This window comes from Telopea speciosissima, chromosome 10 (assembly GCF_018873765.1).
Source record: "Telopea speciosissima isolate NSW1024214 ecotype Mountain lineage chromosome 10, Tspe_v1, whole genome shotgun sequence".
Taxonomy (NCBI): Eukaryota; Viridiplantae; Streptophyta; class Magnoliopsida; order Proteales; family Proteaceae; genus Telopea; species Telopea speciosissima.
In genome coordinates this window covers 63,266,305-63,274,035 of record NC_057925.1, presented here as the reverse complement: position 1 = coordinate 63,274,035, position 7,731 = coordinate 63,266,305, and the positions used below count along the sequence as shown (strand labels likewise).

Here is a 7,731-nt window from a genome sequence, read left to right as displayed (position 1 = left end):
TTTGGCGAGGGGAGTTTGGGTGGACAGAGAAGGAAAAAAAAATGTTCTACTTCAAGTTCAAGTACTGTTGAAAAAAAAAAGAAGACAAAAGAGTAGGGTAGTGAATAGCCACTTACTCTAGTTGTTGGCGATGTACTTTCAGCAATGCAAAAAGGATGTGAAGAGCATGGGTTTTATATGGTGCAACTATAGTCCAAGTAGGGATGTAAACGGATAGTCAAAAATCTGAATTTGATTCATAGGAAACATCCGGATCCGATCACATCAGATTTGTATTTGATCCGTATTCCATATGTTTACATTTCTAAGTTCAAGTCGATCACCGATTCCAAGGATCTTTCGTACCTCTTTTGCGTTTTGATTAATAACAAAATTTTTGGAATTTAATCTTAAACATTTGAATGGCTCATGACCAATAACATTTATGTTTTCCTCAAAATTTTGAGGACTAACCAAAATGCCATATGTTATGTACAAAGCCTCAATAATAGTGAGAGAACTCCACTTTATGCCCTTAAGAAATCAAATGGGTTAGTATTTATTTTTGGTGGATAATTCATTAAAAAAAGGGCTAGAGTTTTCCCCTACTCATGGTGAAGAGAGAACATCTTAAACCATGATATTCGACGTTTGGATTGGATGGTGAATGGTGTTTTCAGATTCGTATATTAGGGGCCGAAGTGGGAGTTAATAATGAAATTCACCTACCGAAAAGTTCAATCATATGATCTTATCATCGTGGATCTCTCTTCATCCTTGTGGGGATGAAAAATTGTCCCCTTAAGAAAAATAAAGTAAGAATTATAAAATTCGAGTAACAAATAAATAAAACTAATATGAAAGAATATGAGTAGGATTATCCACCTATGTACTTGGCCAAGTAAAGTTTGTGGGGTTATAAACATATAGGGTTTATAACTAAAAGGGAGTTCAAACTGGAAAAAGAACTCGGGGTTCCAAATTTTGGTAATTTTAACAATTTTGAAGGGAATATTGGACAAAAAAACCTACGAACGGACAAATTGGACACTTTTGATTTTTCAGTCTAAGTGCTACTACAATCCAATTTTGAAAAAAAAAAAAAAAAAAGATGAGAGGCAATGTGCAACACATTTGTTGTTGTTTTCTTTTTTCTTTTAAAAAAAAAATTTAATTCCCTTTTTCTTTTAAAGAAACAAATATTTTATGAGTATACATATTATGCTGCTGAAGATGTTTTTTTTATTTTTTATGGTAATAAAATGATTTATTGAGAATGAACTCGTGAGCAACCTAAAGCATCCTGAACACAAAGCTCATGGAACCAAGGAGTGGAATTTAGTCATTCTGTTTTACACGAGATTGACAAGGCCTTCCTGGCCGTGCTATCAGTAATATCATTGCTAGTCCTGAAAAAACAAGAGAAAGAACAGACACGAAAAAATGCTGCTATTCGAATAATGTCATGGACAAAGGGAGCAATATGAAGACGAGTATAATCCCTGCTCACCCTGTTGAGAGATTCTATAACCTCTAATCAGATTCCACCTGAATTTGGTCCAACCCCAAAGATTGAGCATAGAGTAAGCCCGCCCATACTGCCAAAGCTTCACCCATCACGACAGATGTGAAAAACATCTTTTCCGAAACAGCCGCAAATTATGCTCCAAAACTATCTCTAAGAATGAAACCAATAGCCCCAATAGAGCCATCAAGTTGCATAGAGGCATCGTAATTCAACTTTATAAAACCTGCATTTGGAGTTTTCCACCTTGATTGGCGTGAAGATGGATTAGAAGAGGCAGTAGGTCCTTCAATCCTTCCCTCCCTCACCGCCAACTGAAATTCATCAAAAGTTGCTTGACTATACTGTATCACTTCCTTTGGAGTCCAAGTTTTCCCATTGAACACCTTGTCATTATACGCTTTCCATAACCCCAAACATATAAAAGATGCCAACGAAAAAGCCTCCCTTGCCCGTACTTTGTTTGCTGCAAAAATACTATCCCAGTCTTTAATCCAAAGATAAGTTTTTGGATCATAGACATTAGGAATTGAATAAGTTAGAGAACTGCCGAACCAAACAGCTCTTGCAAATGGGCATCCAAAGAGGATATGATGAAGATGTTAACCTCATAGATTTTGAGAGCCTCATCAGCTTAATTGGGATATTAATTGACAACAAGTCTACAAAATTTTAATGGTAATTAAACTAGCTTATGGCAAAATTAACTTACCCTATGGAAGTTCTTATTGCAAGAGTGCAAAGAAAATATATTAATCTTTTAATTTAAAAAACAACAACCTTTGTGGTTTGTTGGGGATTCTTGTCATTGCCGGCAAATAACCTCCGCTTTTGCAATCTAACTACTGGTTTCAGTTTTTGGGTTATTTGTGAGCAACACCGAGGGATTACCAACTAAGGAAGGCTTTCTTTTTCTCTTTTTTTTTTTTTTTTTTTTGGTGTTATTGCAAGTACTGCCGACTCTGGTGCTAGTGGCACCATGGTTACTATCGGCTCGAATGACCCATCGGCCATTCAATCTTCACCAACCATCTCATGTTGCCGGATGAAGCTCCACCCACCGATCTAGCAGACCCTTATTGATCTGTTCGAAAGTAGGTAGTGGCAGTATGTCGGCACGTGTGGGCAGTGTGGATTAGTTCTTTACGGCACATATGGGGATCTCTTTATTGGCACGTTTGTGCATGCGTTTAAAATTAGCTATTTTTACAGCCTGTTCTCTAGGGAAGTATTTGTGAACCAACCCCTAGTCTGGATGACCCAGTCAATGGCATGTGAGACCGGATCAATTTCCACTCTTTGGTTTTGGATACCGTATATCCATACCTCGCGTTTATCATGTTATCTATCGGTTTTATGTGTTATACTTTTCTTTATTTGGCGTTGGGTGCACATGAATGAATAATCTTGTTTTCTACAAAAAAAAAAAAAAAAAAAAAAAAAAAAAAAAAATATTAATCCTTCAATTTGAAAAACATCGCCATGGCGCTTATAGAAAGTTTATATAGTTATAACTTAAAAAAACAATGAAATGGGGATTAGGCGGAAATTAAAAATAAAAAAGGTCACTGAAGCCAAGCCAAGCCAAGCCAAGCTATGAGTAGAAGCCATCCAAGTCGTAATTAAATTCTTATAATTTGATGGAGGCAGGTTCGACCAGAAAAGAGGAGGAACTTTTCCATTCTTTGAACAGTAGACTTTCAAGCGTCACATGCTCCTCCTCCCACTAAACTGTAGAAGAAGAAGAAGCTGAAAATGAAAAGATTAAGGAAGGTTTCATTCTGAATGACTTGGAACCAGATAAGGGTTTCCTTCAAAGTATACACTTTCCAGAGTGGTAAAATTGAAGCTGAAGCCTGGGGGGTGGAAAGCGCCTCTTGCAAGGATTAGAAGTATGCAGGAAGTTGGGACTCTGACTTAGTAGAAGTATGGATTGATTCTAACAAGTTAATGCCTCTATTGCTTAAGAGAGAAGGAGTTGTTTGGCTTTGACAGGCTCTTGAAACTTCGATGAATATTCTAAGGGTCTTTAATATGTTTAAACCATTTTCTTTTATGTATGATTATCGAAACTGGAAGAGGTTTGCTGGTTTTGGGTAGAAATTTTTATTTTTTATTTTATTTATTCATTTTAAGGGAGAAAGAACGCGGTCCCTACATCCTGATAAGGGGTGCATAAAATGATCGCCACAATCCTATTCATTTTTGGGGTTTCAAGGGGTGCTTCGGTCATTTTGGATGCCCCTATATTACAGGGGCGGCGTGCGCTAAACCATCAGGTGGCATTCTCTTCCTCTTATTTTAAACTTAGAAAAGGATCAATTTGGGACCGGAATACTATCTGCCTCCTCTGCTCTTTCCTCTATTAGTACAAAAATATTGTTAAATTATTTAAAGAAAATGTTCTCCACGCTGTACGTGTGCAGAAGTAAACTAAACTGCATACCAAAACACAATATTGTGGTCCCCCTCTCTCGTAAACCCCTCCCTATTGTAAGATTCGTAATGAGGAACCATCCACCCGAATTAGGACATGGGGGCATGAGAGGGAGCCCTCTCCCATTATTTATTTATGTAATTAGATACTAGCTTTCGTACTGGCCACCACGTGTATGATCAGAAATTTTTTTTTTTGTTAACCTTGTATGATCAGAATTGAGAAAAGCCGTAAACAGTTCCCGAACCAAAAAAATAATAATGGGTGGATGATGCCTCTCTCTTTCTTCATGTCCTCAACATAGCAAGTCTTCATCTTTTTCTTTTTAATTTGCAGCATTTTCTTATAAAACTGTTTTCAAATTTTCTTTTTGAGTAAGAAAACTGGTTTCAAATCAGTAAATAGATATATGGGAGAGGACAGTTTCAAGCACATATGGCTTGAGGCTAGTGCACCCAAACCTAGCTGGCAGGAGGTTTCGAGTTCAAGACCTCGTCATTCATCAAGTCTAGGATTCATACCGCATCATCCAAAAAAATATATATATAAGGAAAAGAAGATCATGACTCTATTTGTCAAAAATTTATATGAGAAAAGTCAATTGGTGTACTGTAATCTAACACCCACTCTCTCTCTCTCTCTCTCTCTCTTTCAAATGACCCCTCTACTCCTCTTGTATGATAACCTATTCATGCACCCTCATTGGTGCCGTCCGATGACTTACTATACACAGGCGGTGTGTCTATTCCTCTCCCAATTAATATATATATATATATATATATATATCACACACATATTGTCGGCATTCTCTGTGGGAGGATGTGTGGTCCCTGACTCCCTGCTCGTGAGCGGGGACCAAGAGAGCACATGCGTTGGCATCGTGGGGCTGGGAGATCTGTTAAAAAAAAACGTGTTTAAAACTCGTTTCTGGTTTTTTACAGTTTTAAACACGTTTTATCGTATGTTTCCCAAACATAAAGGAAAGAGGACAAACGACAAGTATTCTCGTTTTAAACGCATTTAAAACACGTTCCTGTTTTTTTGGCGTTTTTTAAGACCTTAAACTTGTTGAACCTTAACTGACCATATCTCTCTCCTGAACTCCAATCGACTTGATTCTTTCACCGACGTAAAAATAATTAGAAGGGCTACGTTTCTCATGATATCACCTTCAACTCAAGGTCAATGCATGGACATCGAAATTAGAAGCATGTATTTCAAATGAAAATTCCTCAATTCATGTGAAAATAGTACCGTTTTTTGTTCCACTTTTTTAAAATATAAACATGTAAAACCCGTATCATCCATTTTCCATTTTTTACCCTTCTCTAATTTTTTTGACTGTTTTATTTGATTGTCTGTTTGCATTTTTTATCGTTTAAAACTCGTACTGTAAGACTCCTTTTTTTGCCATTACCATTTTTGGTAACTATGGCCGGGATTTCTACCTTTAATTGGGGGGCAGCCTGATCATTTCACCCTCCCTGTGTCTAGGAGTCATGGTTTGAGGTATCGGTATCGTATTATCCATATCAGGTGATACGTATTGGTTTTACTAGTCACCGATCTCGATGCCGTATTAGTGACAAAGTACACACAAAAGGTACAATAGTAAAAAAAAAAACACTATTTTTTAAAAAGAAATCAGGGGAAAATTTGTTTGATACAGCCAATCCGTGCCATACCGTATCTGTTTTGTAGGTGACCGATAATATATATATATATATATATATATATTCTTCTGGTTCCTTAAAATCAAATGGACACCCAGTCCCCTTCCCCGTGCCCCTTGGACTCTGGGAGGCTTATCTGAGAAGTGCCTTGCTTCGCACGGATCTTAAGACACCCAAAAATAACATCCTCCCCTTCTATTCTATTTAAGTCCTCTTCCTTGCTTAACTACTTCTTCCCTTAACTGCTCCTTGAAACCTCCCTTTTCTTAGCACAAATGAAAATCCAATTCTCTCTCTTTCCTTGTTTCTATTCTATTTAAGTCTGTAAATTTGGGTTCTATATATAAAGGTAGAGAGCTAGGTTTGGATTACTGGGTTTTGTACGTTGAAGTAGTCTTTTGGGGGAGCCGGCCGGGAAAGAAATAAGATCGAAGGGGGCTGATCAGGTAAATTAGTAGTGGGCGGGTGTAATTAGTAGGTCGATATGGAAGAAGAAGAAGAAGCTAATTCGGTGGTAACAAAAGGAGATGACGGCCGTATAGGAGGAGGTTTGCCTCCTGGTTTTAGATTCCATCCGACAGATGAAGAGATCATAAACCATTATCTTTCACACAGGGTCATGAATAGTAGCTTCACTGCAACAGCTATAGGCGAAGTAGATTTGAACAAGTGCGAACCTTGGGACTTACCAAGTAATTAGCTTCACCACGACCCCAACTCTTTATTCTTCTTTTTTAATTTTCATATCGATTCCTCCTAGCAGCTTTTAATTGTTATGTATTGATCAATTAATTCCTTTTATTAATTTCTTTCATTTTAATTGATTGATTGATTGATTTTCTAACGGATTCGATCATATATACCGATCGATCTTTTTCGATCAAAACTTTAAGACTTATATCAGCTAGAAACGATACAATTCGATCCATTAATTAACTAAGGGGTTTGATTGTGGTGCAGCAAAGTCGAAGATGGGAGAGAAGGAATGGTACTTCTTCTGCCAGAGAGATAGGAAATACCCGACAGGCATGAGAACGAATAGAGCAACAGAAGCCGGATACTGGAAGGCCACTGGGAAGGATAAAGATATTTACAATAACAATAATAATAAAGGCAGCGGCAGCATCATCAGCACAGGCAACCAAAAGCTGCTGGTTGGGATGAAGAAGACCCTCGTCTTCTATCTAGGGAGAGCTCCCAAAGGAGAGAAGACCAATTGGGTCATGCATGAGTACAGGCTCCTCCAACAACCCAAATTCTCTTCTTCCCCCTCCTACTATCACAACAACCTCCCTCCTCCTAAACCTTCTGCTGCAGCTACCAATAATAAGGTACACACCCATACAATTACAATAACAGTTCTTTAATTTAGTTTCTTTGATTGTTTTTCTTTCATGTCAACTGCCTTTACGATAAAGTTTCAATTTTTTCAGTTTTTGGATGATGATGATGAAGATTTCGTGTTTATGGCCCTATGGGTCCTTTCCCCCTTCCCTCCCTTCCTATAGTGTTGATTTTCCCCCCCTATTTCTATTTCTAGTTCTCTGACTTTTTTAGAAGAAGAAGAAGAAGAAGACGACGACTCTAATAAGTCTTATTATATTATAGATGGAACATTAATCCATACATACATATATGTATTATGACATGTACAATTGATTATATTGCAGGATGATGAATGGGTGGTGTGTAGGGTATTTCACAAGAATAACACAGATGGTGGGGCCATGATCAACAAGAGAAGCGCATCACTAATCCCATCATCATCATCATCAGCTGACCGCCTACTGAGGATAAACTCATTCAGTTTTGTTGATGATCTCCTCCTCCTAGATTCTCCGTCGTCGTTGCCTCCTCTCTTGGATTTTCCTTATTATGTCAATACCACCGGCACCGGTACCACCACCACCAGCAGCCGGCCTCACGATGGGGAAGACGGTAACGACGCATTGACGAACTACTATTGCAACAACAACATCACAGCACCAACAAGAGCATCGGCCGAATATTCAACTACCCATTTCTCCTACTGCTCCACTAGTCCAGGAGGAGCAGTAGGAGGAAGGGTGAGTGATCATCATCATCGTCATCATCATCATCAACCATTAATCTATCAG

The 7,731-nt window shown here is 38.1% G+C and overlaps 1 long non-coding RNA gene across 1 annotated transcript; it reads left to right on the top strand.

Annotated features, from left to right (window-relative positions):
• Nucleotides 1-6,170: 6,170 nt before the first annotated feature.
• LOC122641375 lies at nt 6,171-6,695 on the top strand. Its single transcript, XR_006329894.1, has 2 exons — nt 6,171-6,306; nt 6,575-6,695. It is a non-coding gene; the product is annotated as an uncharacterized LOC122641375 (long non-coding RNA).
• The last annotated feature ends 1,036 nt before the right edge of the window (nt 6,696-7,731 follow it).